The sequence below is a fragment of the Malaclemys terrapin genome, chromosome 11, assembly GCF_027887155.1.
Source record: "Malaclemys terrapin pileata isolate rMalTer1 chromosome 11, rMalTer1.hap1, whole genome shotgun sequence".
Classification (NCBI taxonomy): domain Eukaryota; kingdom Metazoa; phylum Chordata; order Testudines; family Emydidae; genus Malaclemys; species Malaclemys terrapin.
Genome location: NC_071515.1, coordinates 23,949,991 through 23,964,075, shown reverse-complemented (window position 1 = coordinate 23,964,075; position 14,085 = coordinate 23,949,991). Strand labels below are relative to the sequence as shown.

General features: G+C 40.6%; 1 protein-coding gene across 1 annotated transcript in view; it reads left to right on the top strand.

Moving 5' to 3' along the window:
- Positions 1–14,085, top strand: part of PLCL1 (phospholipase C like 1 (inactive)) — a 304,999-nt gene that overhangs the window by 236,214 nt on the left and 54,700 nt on the right. The window lies entirely within an intron of this gene.

The following is a 14,085-nucleotide window of genomic DNA, read 5'->3' as shown; positions in this document are numbered from 1 at the left end:
GATTAGTAAGAGAAAAAAGCAATAAAGTTATGCTGAAATGTGCAGTTATTGTAGTGCTCATTTTCCCATTCCCCAGAGCACAATAGCTTTTACATCAAGGGTAACACCATAACTGAAAGCTTTTAAGGGTAGGTTTATGCTTCAGGTGTGATTCCCAGATTGAGGAGACATAACCAGGCTCTGATTGATCTAGAGTGCTAAAAACATAATGTAATTCCCATTGCCGGAGGGGCTAGCTGCCCCAGGGACATGCCTAAGATCTCGGACAGTTACATGTTTGGACCAGCTAGTTCCTTCCATTGTTCGCGTGGCTGCAGCTGTGCTCTATTGTTAGCCCCCAGCTCGATCGGAGCTTGCCTGGTTATGTCTCCTCAAGCTGGGGATTACTCCCCAGCTCAAAGTGTAGACGTACCCTAAGTGCGTAAGCACAGTTTTCTAGCAATACTTTACGTTTACAGCCAGGCTCTGTTCCCTCTATAGCTCCCGAGCAGTGGTGCCCTGTACCACTAGAATGGCTCTGAAACCTTGACAAATCTTCTATGTTTGTCAATTCCTGATCTGTGATCTACTTTATTTTATCTGCCAACTATTCAGACTACTTGTTGAGGTTCATAACACTTCTGCTTTATGCCTGTACTGAAAGCAATAGATATTTGTGAAATAAAGGAGTTACATATTTCAAAACATACAGGGTTTATTATGCCTACAGGAAGAATAACCCAGCTGTTCATTTAGATTAGAATTGTGAACTTAGTACATTTAATAAAATAAATTTATGTTTCTAGCAAGGCTGGCTTGCAAATCTAGCACCAGAATTAAGGTCACCAAACTTTAGGGAACATTCCCTTATCCAGTTTCATAAATAAACTTCAGATTAGATCTCGCTCTTCAATAAATGTTGTTAAACAACAGGATAGCAGTGGTGGCAGGAACACGTCTTACTATTTGCGCCTGGTTAGCAGATTCTGACTAACTCTTTCAGATGCAGAACTTGCTACCATGATGCAGGCCTTTGTCAACTCCAACCAGGATCACTGCAGTGTACTTTACCTGGAGTTTATGCCTTTTATCAATCTGGAAACTTAATCAGGTGCAGAATGCAGTGTCCAGCATGTTAAACCATGCTTCTCCAGGGGAAACTCATCATCCAAGCTCTGTGACCTACAGTGGCTGCCTGCAAGTTTCCAGATTGAATTTAAAATGTTAGTTTTGACCTAAAGTCCTAAATAACTTGGGGCCTTCGTACTTGAGAGGCCAGCTCTCTCTCTGTGTCACGTGGAGGTGCTTGAGCTGGAAGCCCTGTCATTTAAAAGAGGGGGTGAGTGGGGTACGGTATTCTCCCTGAGGAGCCCTCAGCTTCTGAACCAAGCCCCTTCCTCCCCCTTTCCCGCCCTTCCTGTAAATTGACCTTAAGGCCATGCTGTAAGGTATATCTGTTTGCTTGAGCTTTTGCAGGGGGAGGGTTTGGTAGCGGGTAGGTCTGTGTTGGGGGATGGCAGTTGTGTAGGGGGCAGAGTTTTGTGGCTGCTGTTAGGTAAGCTGCTAATTTTTATCTTTTTCTTCTTGCGATTTATGCCAGGACCCCTCGGGCTTTGAATAGAGGAACCTTTTTATTTTAGTATCAATCTACAGAAATAAGAATCTATGAACAAAAGAAGATCTTTGGTATGGAGACCTTGAGGACACTAGAGCTGAGATCTCTCACCCTTCCACAGCCTCCTGTTACTTCTTTTCTTGGACAGTTGAAGAATAAAAGTGACCTTGTCTTCATTTTATATTCTGTTAGAGTATCTGGAGCTATTCGGTCCATTTCCTAGGACTCCAGTCATCCAGAGGATGGCCTGAAAAGCTGGCCTTGGGAGACTTTTAAGAATTACAAATGGGAGCAAATGGAGCTCTTAGAACAGGGGTGGGCAAACTTTTTGGCCCAAGGGCCACATCTGGGTATGGCAATTTTATGGCAGGCCCTGAATGCTCATGAAATTGGAGGTTGGGGTATCGGAGTGGGTGAGGGCTCCGGCTTGGGGATGCGGGCTCTGGGGTGGGTCCAGAAATGGGGAGTTTAGGGTGCAGGAGGATGCTTCGGGCTGGGATGGAGTGGTTTGGAGGGCAAGAGGGGGTCAGGGATGCAAGCTCTGGGTGGTACTTAGCTCAAGTAGTTCCTGGAAGCAACGGCATGTCCCCCCTCCAGCTCCTATGTGGAGGCATGCCCAGGCACCTCTGCATGCTGCCCGGGCCACAGACACCACCCCTGTAGCTCCCATTGGCTGCGGTTCCTGGCCACTGGGAGCTGCGGGGGCGGCACTTGGGGCAGGGGCAGCGTGCAGAACCCCCTGGCTGCCCCTACGCGTAGGAGCTGGAGGGGGGACATGCTGCTGTTTCCTGGAGCCATGGGGAGCCACAGCACACATGGAGCAGGGCAAACCCCTGACCCCACTCCCCAGCAGGAGCTCGAGGGCCGTAGTAAAACATCTGAAGGGTCAGATGGGGCCCCCGGGCAGTAGTTTGCCCACCCTTGACTTAGAATAATAGAGCACTGTGGAGGAACATTAGGAGGTAATTGGAGGCTTATTTGTTACCAGAGGAGCACTGATGTCCTATGAAACTCTCTGCTCTATACATTTTTAAGGAGAAATAGACCCAAGAGGGGTGCGTCCACCGAAGGCTGCCTCCACCACTTAACGCTTGCACTGCCCAGGCAGAGTGGGTGAGTGAGGGGGCACGGTTCTGCAAGGGAAAGTTCTAGGTTCTTGAGGAGACTGAAGGGAAGTTTGCAAGGAGAGACTTGAACCCACACTAGTGTGTTTCCAGTGCTCTGAAATCTCCACAGAGTTGCATGGAGGAGCAGTGCCTGTCCCCTGGTTGGATTTGATAGATTTGACTTCATCCAATCACACAGAATTCTCAGCCAAGCCTGTTCTCTTAGGCTTTGTGAGTGCTGGAGGTGAATTTCACCTTTGGTGCCTTCCACACGAAAAGCCTATATTTAAATATAACTAGTAAGAACTCTGCTGCTATACATGAAATCAAGGGTTTGTTACGCAGCAAGAGTGAAAATCTGAGGAGCTACGCAAAGTCCTCTGCAACATGTAAGCCCCTTGGTGGGGCTGTACAGGGGTGTGCATACAAACACAGAGCAACTATATCTATTATCTCTCTGTAGATCTTTGTTGAACTGCTTGATAAGTAAGGGCTAGATTCTGCTACTCTGAGCCACCCTGAACAATACCTTCCGCCATGGATCCCAAGGGACGTAATGAGTCTTCTTGCAGAGTCAAGTGCTACTAACATGAACAGGGGTGGCAGAATGAGACCCTAGGTGATATCATTATTACAGGGAGTTGCAACCTATACACCAAATGAAAGAAATATATATATAATATATAAATGAAAGCTCTCTGGACCCTTGTGCCTGCCTGGAGCCCATTGGCTTCAGTTACATGCATCTGATTGCAGGATTGGGTCTAAATGAAATGATTAGTTTTAGCATTATAACACCCAGGAAAACTGACTGTGCTTGCCTTATGGAAACCTTATTTCCAGAAAGCATTTCCAGTTGGAATTTTAAAGTGCTGCTCTTTTTTCTTCTCCGTAATTTTTCCAACAAAATTTCTAACTTTCCTCAAGGTAGGGCTGAGCAGGTTGAACAACGCTGGCGTTAGAGGGTTGTTTTTGACACAGCAAATAAATTGTGTCAAATATTTTGCTCTTGAGTTTTCCCTTCTCTTTTTTTTCTCCCCATCCTAAATTCTAGTGCTCTGATGAAATTCAAAGGGGTTTTAGTGCTGTGGGGCAGAGGAAAGCAGACAAGCCATTATAATTTTGTCTCCTGTTGAATTTCTCCAGTGGGGACTATTCAGCATCTCAGAATTGTTAGGTCATTGTCTGCATCCTGCCTGCATTCTTCTGTTCCCTCAGGGTGGCCGTTCTGGGGAATGACATTTCCTCCCCTTTTGATGAGAAGCTCACTACAAAGCCATTATTAAGTTCCTTCCTGTGTGTCTTTCCTTCTTTTGTGTCTAGCTGGTCCCTGGGTGTGCTGAGAAACCCACTGTAAATGCTGCTATCGCTCCCCAGGATACCCTTCCCCACCCCTCCCCTTCATTCATACATAATATAACGTATGTCTAGGGTCCTTGCTTTTTCAAAATGGAGAGTGTGCGAGAGAATCTGGGTGGGACCGTGTCAACAATTAAATTAGCTAAAGGCCAAATTGTCAAAGACATTGAGGCACCTAAAGATGCAAATAGCAGCCTAGTGGGATTTTCATAAGGCACCTAGGTGCCTAACTCCCCTTGATTTCAGTGGGAATTGGGTGCCTAGATGCTTCTGAAAATCCTACAAGGCACCTATTTGTATCTTTAGGCACATAAATACCTTTGAAAATCTGCCCCAACTGTTTTTGTGCATCTGCCTGTCTGATACTCTTGATCTATTTATTTTATGTTAGAGAAACACATAGTTTTGTGCCAGACTAGTTAGAGAGAGAACTTTTGTATTGTCATGACTTAGTATGTTGAACTTTGGATCGAATCCCGCAGTCCTTATTCAGTCTGTACTCAGGCAAACCTTTGAAGACGGAAGGAATTTTGTGTCAGTAGGGATGGCTGGATCTGGGCCTTCAACATTAACATCTGTTCTCACAAGCTATTGAATTCTCCAGGTTAGTCCAGGAGTGTGATTTGGCAGCATATACAGGAATGACTGTAGGAGTTGTATCATTCTGTCCTTAAGCCTGATTTTTGAAGGTGGCTGATTTGTGCTGCTTCTCAGTCTCATTACAATAATAAGAATGGATCAGTTGGTTTTGTGTCTTTTTCTTTGCTTTCCTTGTTGTTACTGTCATAGGTATCTGATATTTAAAATCTGCAGAAATAACATTTGTCAAAATTGGCACAAACTTGATAGAAAGTTTTGGTCATTAATTTATTCTAGTAACAGCAACTATACTGAAAATTGATGAAATCTGTGAAATGAGCCATTCTAGGATATTCTCCGGAGACTGTAAATCTGTTTATGGTTCAGAGTATGAATTCTTCCTTGCTAATGCATATCTGATCCAATTTTGAATTTCAGAAGTTAAATATACTAGTATTTGGTCTGTTTTGCCTCCCCCCCTTCTCTCTCTCTCTCTCTCTCTCTCTCTCTCAAGGAACAGCTGTGGTCTAGTGAACTTGAGTACAAGACCAACATTCAGGAGACCTGTGCTACAAACCCAACTCTGAAACTGACTTGCTTTGTCACCTTGGGCAGGTCACTTAATCTCCATATGCTCTGGTTTACACATTTATAAAATCTACTTGCGTTGATTCTTGATGGTTTCCTTGTGTATTACTCCAAAAATGACCACAAAGCAGGGCTGAACAGGCAGGTGGTTGTATGTGTTGGGTGTATTTGAAAGCAAATTTCAAACGTGAACATTTTTTTCACCTTTATAAAATGGTCTGATCCTGCACAATATGCCAGTTTATATAGTGCTATTCTGCCACACACAATAAATAAATAAATAAATAAATACATTTGTTGCCAGGCAATAATGCATAGTGATTGAATGGGATTTAGGCAGTAAAACTATCTCAAGTCCCATGTTTCAGAGTAGCAGCCGTGTTAGTCTGTATCCGCAAAAAGAACAGGAGTACTTGTGGCACCTTAGAGACTAACCAATTTATTTGAGCATAAAAACTTATGCTCAAATAAGTTGGTTAGTCTCTAAGGTGCCACAAGTACTCCTGTTCTTTTATCTCAAGTCCATATGTCATGCCAGTATTTCTGATGCAGCTACCTCTGCTATGTGAAAAAAATGACCCACATGACACCCTTGGGATATTGAATGAGGATTGTGTCCTGGATCTTGATAAACCAGGATGAAAAGGATTGTTCTCAAGCATTTACAACACTCAGAACTATTTGAGAAAGAACAGTATACAGTGTGAGTTATTCTACCACGCTGAAACTTAAAAGGGACACTTTAGAATCTAACCATCATGATGAGGAGCACTTTTATTCTTTGTAGCTATATACACTGCTAATGATAGCCCCATGGCTGAGCCCTATTACACTGTGCCATAGGATCTTCCTTGAAAATTCTCGTTCAACAGTTTGGTGGGGAGGAGGGACAGAAGTGTGAAGGGTTCTTTGGGGAGAGACCAAGTAACCTAAGCCCCTAAGCATTACAAAGACCAGAATTGTATCTTGAATACCACTTGAGCACCTGCAGTAGTTCCAAATAAGCAGAGTACTCCTTTGCCGTTAAAGTATCAATAGATTTAATGTGCTTCCCTTGGAAATACTTTATTTAACCAGTTTACTGATTCAATAAATCACCTGGTATTCCATAACCTATGTATTATTCAGGAAGCTCAGTTTATCACCATATAATTGAGGAACAGAGGAGACTGCTTTTGAATTATTTTAGATCCCATGTTCCTGGGAAGTGGGAGAGATTAGAATAAGGCTTTTCTTTTAACAGGAAGATCATTCAGTGAAAATGCTACTAGTTTCTGAGAGAGATAAGTGGATTTGCACACTGGTCTTAACTGTATTTACCAAGTTTAGCTCTCAGCATTTAGCAATAAATGTCAGCTCTCGTCGCAGAGACCCTACAGTTCTATAAGGATTTTAGGTGTCTGCCATTAGTGATGCTTTTGCTCTTTTGTATTTCTTAAAGGAAGCTTCATTGCTATTGACATGTTAGATACATTTGATGTAGTTTAATTTCTGGCTAAAGCAGCGTATGAGCTTGGGATTCACGTGTTGGGTCATTGTCTGATCAGTATCACTGCATTAGTTCTTGACTTCTGACCTGACAATTTGAGTTCTATTAGTTTTGGTGGGGGGAGGGGGCATTTTGTGTGTATGTGTGGATTCCTTGTAATTATTTCTATTAGTGCTATGATTTAAATGGCAAAATATAGGCTCGTCAGAGGTTAGGCTGGGTAGCGTGGAGTTTTTCCACAGCTACCAGTGACTCACTGATCCCAATGTTTACATACTCAGTACTTCTGACGCAGGGTACGTTTGACAATAGAATTTCTTCTATTCTGGTAACCAGCTTAAATCTGAGCTGAAGCAGCCTTTTTCCTCTGAGACAATCAGTTGAAAACTAAGGCCCCGATCCTGCTAACACTTGCACATTTACTCAACTTTCACTGAACTCAGTAGGATTGTTCACCTGCTTGAAGTTAAACGTGTGCATAAGTGTTAGGATTGTGGCTGAAGGAATCATTGTTTAATGGTTATTGTGCAGACCTGGGAATGAGAAGACCCAGGTTTTAAATCTTAGCTCTGATAGACAAGTCACCTAACTAACATGAATCAGTTTCTCCTTCTATTATATTTTGATAACTTGCCATAACTACTGCACAGCGGTAGTAGGAAGCTGAATCACTTAATCTTATTTTTAACTTTTTAATCCTGCCCTTGCAGGCGGATGGATTTAATTAGATAGTAGAACTTTTCCATCGCTGAAAATCTGTGCTCCTTGTTTTGTATCCCTGAGCAAAACTTGGAATGAGGAGCATAACCCAGACTCTGCTCCCTTTCATTAGGAATGGAATGCCACATTAGTTGCCCTCTTCTGGGCTGGTGTTATGAAGTTCTGATGTTTGTCACACCTTCCTTTTCCATTAGCTACTATTCTCACTCAAATGTGAAGCAAATTCTAAGGGCAGTGTCAACACGTAGGCATTTTCAACATTAGAGCCATAGTGTCACTTTTTAAAGAAATTATACAAATGTTTTAAATGCATTTTAAAAGGTATTCTTAAGCCTTTGTAATAATTATAGATCAGGATTCTATCAAAAGACAAATTGGGAGTTCAGTAATACTCAATATTCTATACCGAAGAAAAATATGTGAGCATTCCCTGCTCAGAAAAGTCCACGAAAGAGAACCCCACAGAGATAGGTCATAAAAGGACAAGGCATCATTTCATAGTCACAAGAGGTTATGATGGGTCAGCATCTGGTAAACCATTATTTCACTTGTAAGTAAACAGTTATACATGACATACTCAGACCCATGTGTTTTAATTTCTTTTGTAGTAGAAGGAATAGGCCAACATTTTCAAAAATATGCACTCATTGGGGTGCCTTAGTCTTTGGGCGCCCAACTTGAGATGCCTGTGGTTTGATTTTTCAGAGGTTCTGAGCACCTGCAGCTCTTCTTGACCACTGCTGGAATTGTGGGAACTCTTCCCTTCTGAAAACCAGGCTCTATGGGCCTCAAATTGGGCACCCAAAAAACTGAGGAACACAAATCTATGGAAACTTTTGAAAAATGTTGGCACTTTGAAAGCATTATAACTTCCTATAGTGAATATAGGATTTCCCTCTCTTTGTACCCTCAGTAAGCTGTACACACACTAATTATGAATAGTGACTTTTCCTAAATAGTGTTCTGTACACTTATATTTTTTGTCTTGCTTGAAGGCTCTAATGATGGGAAATCTCCGTAAGTTATTGCTTTCTCTTTTTTTTACAAAATGTGAAAAGTTAAGATGAATCAGTTCAGTTGATCTGAATTTATTTATGGGGTTTTTTTAACCATGGAAAAACAGCAGTGCTTATAAACAGTACTTTACAGTTGGTGTTTTGGTTCCCATTCTTCGAGACTGTATGTTTTCAATAGAAAGAAGCTTTGAAATATTCTTCTTTTTGATTTCAAAACATGTCTATAGTCAAATATATGTGGATCTTACAGGTGCCTTTGAGATCCCAGGCAATTATCTTAAATATTTTCCTAGAGACACAGTGCTGTATAGACCAAATTCAAACCTGAATACAGTGTAGAGACAAACACTCCTAATAAGGGACACAAGAAAAACAGCTCAGAAAGTGTGAAACTATGAAGGATTAATCCATTTAAACAAACAGTAACATACCAGAGTTATGAACTGACTAGTTAACCACACACCTCATTTGGAACTGGAAGAACGCAATCAGGCAACAGCAGAGACAAAACAAACAAAAAAAACAAATCAAAACAAAAAAGGGAAATACTGTACTGTGTTAAACGTAAACTACTAAAAACTAAAGGGAAAGCATCATTTTTCTTCTGCATAGTAAAGTTTCAAAGCTATATTAAATCAATGTTCAGTTGTAAACTTTTGAAAGAACCACCATAATGTTTTGTTCAGAGTTACGAATATTTCAGTTACGAACAATCTCCATTCCTGAGGTGTTCATAACTCTGAGGTTCTGCTGTAACAAATATTACGTAAAGGCTCATATTCAGGATTCATTGTTTGTGCATGGCATTTTAAAAGTTGATATACTATATCAGATCTCTGGACCATCAAATCAAGCTTTGGTAGTAGTCAATACATGATCCTTTGGAAGAAGTTGTAACTCCCCATCCCTCCCAAAATATACCTGCCTAGTCTAGTGTGCATTGCTGGTCAGAGGGAAGAAAAAGATCTGCTTGAACCCTGCAGAGGTCAGTTTACACCCAGAGGAATGAGATTTGATTCCCCTCAGCTTTGTGACACCCTTCCAGTTAGAAAAGGGAGAACACCAGGTTTGTGTGGGACTAAGGTGAGTTTGTATCTATAATGGGAGAAATGTAGAGGAAGTGTATGCCTATAGTTAGGAAAAAATACATTCTTTTGAAAAGTCATGAAGAGCTGTGTATGTTACGGCAACTTGATGCTGCTATTATGGTTGAGATGGTAAAGCTAGAAGTACCACTGACCAAGTCAAACTTGACTCAGTGAACTATCTGAAGGAAAAAAACTGACACTGGTGCATGGAAATAACTGCAAGAGTTCACTGCTGTACTGTTTGTTACAGAGCTTTTATTGTAGAGTTGTTAGAGATGAGCAGTTTCTGTGCTGTCATAGGATTCCATTCATTTCATTGGATAAAACCTGAGTCATCAGGCTTGATGTGGAGCAAAGTGGGCAGGGCTTTGGGGATGAAATTTGTCCCCAAGCTGGGGACAGCATTGCCCCTCCCTGGCTGTTTTTCTAGCCCTCAGGACTCAAAGTGCTGGTAGCCTCTCTCTTTCACTGGCCTGTTGTGTTAGAGCCACTGGAAATCCTGTGGCAGCTCTCCTGACCTGCTCCCATTGGAGCCCTCCACACTGGCTTATATGAAGCTGGTACGGATGCTCCTTGGTGGCATGCAAAGAGTGGAAAGGTGAGGGATGAATAGAAGTCCTACTGTGCTTACTACCTGCGAAGTTCTATTTTGCTTTATCTAAGGTCTCTGAGAAAGACACACTCTAAATCTCAAGGATTCAGTAGAACATCGCATTGTGCTTTTGAACTGAGTGAGTGTTTTGGATTAATAAAAGAGAAGATTTATTCTTCTGTAGGTGAATACAATGGAGAGTTTCCTGATAGTCTGCAGTATGAATACCTTTGGCATTTAGCACAAGAACGCAGTTTTGCTATTCATACACATAAGCTCTTAGCAACTTTTAGCTTGTTAGGTTTCTATAATCATTCCTGTATTTAGTTCCGAGTGAAAGGTGACATAGATCAGGAGTTATAGCCAATAGAGACATTGCAGCATAAAAGTGTTTGTAGTTTAGTGTTGTTTGTTAGAAGAATAAAACATAGGAATTGAATTTATTAGGGACATAAAGTAAGAAAGTAATTAATTATATTGGCCCTGAGCCGTGGGTCTACCTGAGCTAAACTCAACATTGGACCTGAGTGGAGACAAAGTTGGCTTCAAGCCTCCTTTGCTCTTCTCCAGTCTCTGGGACAGGCAGGACTGAATTGACCCCTCGTATAACTTAGATCAGTTCAGAGGCTTCTCTAAATTGTTCCATCTTGTATCATCCCCATAGGGTTGAGAGGTAGCAGGGCTTGGAGCTGGCTACACCCCACTGATTGAATCTTTAGCTGCCCCACTAGAGCAGTGTAAAGGTGCAAGAGCAGAGGCCAGGATCTGCGCTTGCTCTGAGAAGAAACACATTTTGTTTGTTTTGGGATTTTTATTTTGTTTAAATAGCTTTTATTCAGCTGGGTGAAATAAAATCTAATTATCAGGAGAATCTTTGTTTGATGCTTACTTACAGATGGAAGCAGGCTGATTTTGTTAGTAAATCTTGCTCTTTTTATTTTAAATAAACAAATTATGGAACAACAAAATAGATAGTTCACCGAAATGTCCTTAGTGGAACCCGCTCCACCACTAACTGAGGAATGTAAATTAGATTCTTTTCTTAATGTTAGGTAAGCATGTGCCTCTAGAAGAAAATATGTCCTCTCCCTGAGATTTAATAAAGCTATAGTTTAAAAAAGATTAAGGGCACACTTTTTTGAGCATTTAATGTTTGCAAAACTTGAATAAATATGTTTTTGATGATTACATTTTGAAATGAAAACTGCCTTATTAAATTGAAATTATATACAAATTTGTCAGGCTTCATTTTAAAAGCATTACAAAGAAATCATACAATAGTGACCAAATAAGAAACACCTGGAGTGGTTATGAGCTCATTCTTGGATCAATTTACAATTGCAAATTGCATAGTTTTCTCCTCCATGTATTGTATTGTAGATTAGAGTGATTAGTCATTAATGCCAATTAAAATAATATCACTTGCAATAACATCCAAATCCTGGTCATTTTACATAATTAGTCCCCAGGATTAGATTTGAATTGATTGACTTGATAAACAGATATGAAAAAGTCCTTCATGGAAAGGAAACACTATTTTTCTACAATTTTTAAATTGCCTATATGACACCAACTAAACACTCTTTGCAATAAGCCCTAAAGATTAAGAGCAAGCATTAAAGGCAGCACTCAATGGTCCCAGGAAGGCCCATTATTTTTGTCACCTAAAATAAATTAGTCTGATTCAAGGTATCATTGCCATCAAAAACTACAGCCATTTCACAATTAAAAATAAACAACTTGTGTGTTTTCCACAAAAGCCAATTGGTGAGCATGTTTTGTAACAAATCTTGCTGCCCTCTCTGGCAAAGACAAAATGATAGATCTTTAGCTAGTGTAATCAGTGTAGCTCCACTGAAGTCAGTGGGACAGATTTACCCCAGCTGAGAATCTGGCCCAGAGTACCTCCATCATTGTATAGATTGCTGTAGATTAAAACTCCAAAAATGTCTCAGTTACTGTATTTATTTAAGAAGTCTTTAAATGTGAATTGTTTCTAAATTAATGTCAGCAGTATTGCCAACCCCCAAATATTCAAAAATCATGTGTCCCCACCAAAAATATGAGACTAGCTTAAAAATCATGAGATTTAAAAAAAACCAACAACACATATTGGGTACTTTTCATATGCCTTCTGGTTTCTGAGCCTTTATTTATAGTGCATTTGTTTAATGTTTTCAACCATTTCCCCACAACCATGAGGACTAGAAACTTACCTTTTATTTTAATTGAAAGCTGAGATTCTCATGCAATGTTTTGATTACAGACGCTGGGGCTTTAAGAACATAACATAAGAACGGCCATACTGGGTCAGACCAATGGTGCATCTCACCCCGTATCCTGTCTTCCAACAGTGGCCAATGCCAGATGCTTCGCAGGGAATAAACAGAACAGGGCAATCATCAAGTAATCCATCTCCTGTCGTGCAGTCCCAGCATCTGGCAGTCAAAGGTTTAGGGACACCCAGAGCATGGAGTTGCATCCCTGATCATCTTGGCAAATAACCAGTGATGGACTTATCCTCCATGAACTTATCTAATTCTTTTTTGAATCTAGTTATAGTTTTGACAGCATCCACTGACAACAAGTTTCACAGGTCGACTGTGTTGTGTGAAGTACTTCCTTTTGCTTGTTTGAAGCCTGCTGCCTATTAATATCATTGTGTGAAAGACACCAAATACCACAAGACTCACCATAAAACTGCAGAAGTTGGCAACACTGTATGAGGTTTTTCCTGCTTCCATTGAAATAATTGGAAATAGGTTCAGGTTCCTGGTTTTGGAATCTACACTGTTCCGCTAAAAGCGAGATATGGAATTTCATATGGATTTTGCTAAAAACCACAAACATATTGTTGTTTTAAATTTAAATAACTTTTTCTTTAAAAATCTAAAAGTGGAAAAGAAAAGGCTCTTATACAAACTACTGTATAATTGGCTGCATTCATTTATACTCATTAGCATCTGTTGCTTAAAGATTTTCATACCAGCAATATATTAAATTGCAGTATGATGACTCAGGAACATAAAAATGTGCTGGTGAAAATGTAAAAATGTGCTGAAATAATGTGCTGGGTTCATTGACTTTCTTTCTCCCTATTTTAATCCTAATTAGCATACTAAATGCTACAATAAATGGCTAGAGTAATTTTGCCTGTCATTAAAAGTTTTAATTCATTGCCTTGACAGATTAGCTAAAGACCTTTAATACTAAAGTTTAGAGGTTTTGTAATTGTTCCCAATAGAGCCAGTTGGCTTTGAATACGGTTGTGGTATTTCTTTGATAACACTTCAGATGTTATTGAATGGGCTAATGTGGAGAGTGCTGTATATAAGATGGACAATAAAGCACAGAGAAATACTTCAAAAACAGAAAACGTTAATAATAACCTTCTCAAAATAGCTAGCCCAAGAATGCAAACATTCATACTTAGTTTTTATACTCCTTACAGAGCAGTATATGCTGGGATTTAATTTAACAGGTAAAGTCATCTAGATCCATGGTGGGATCCTTAAGATACTATGTTACTGAGTATTTGGTTTTCTGGTCAGATCTACAGTGCAAGAAATATGGGCCTGGTTTTCAAACTAGGTCATTGTTTTGGAAGGCACAGTTTTGCAACATTGAAGAATTGCACCGACAGTTTTATGCCTGCGTTTCATTCATGCTCTCTACCGGCAAGTTGTGGGCACAAAACAGCACACACAAACATGGAGGCCTTATTTGAAAATCAGGCCTTGTGACCTTCAAGGATTATAGGGAGGTTTTATTTTTTGTATTAATTTTCCTGAGGCTTTGGCTTTGGGCCGGCAATAGGTTTTGGGGCTGCAGTTGCTCCTCCTGGCCACTGGGGGTGCTGTGGTGCCTGTTGAGCAGGTAATTAGGCAGTTTCTCTGCCTCCCACTTGGTTGATCTCTCCTCCTCCTTCCCATTACCAGGCAGCATGGAGCCGGG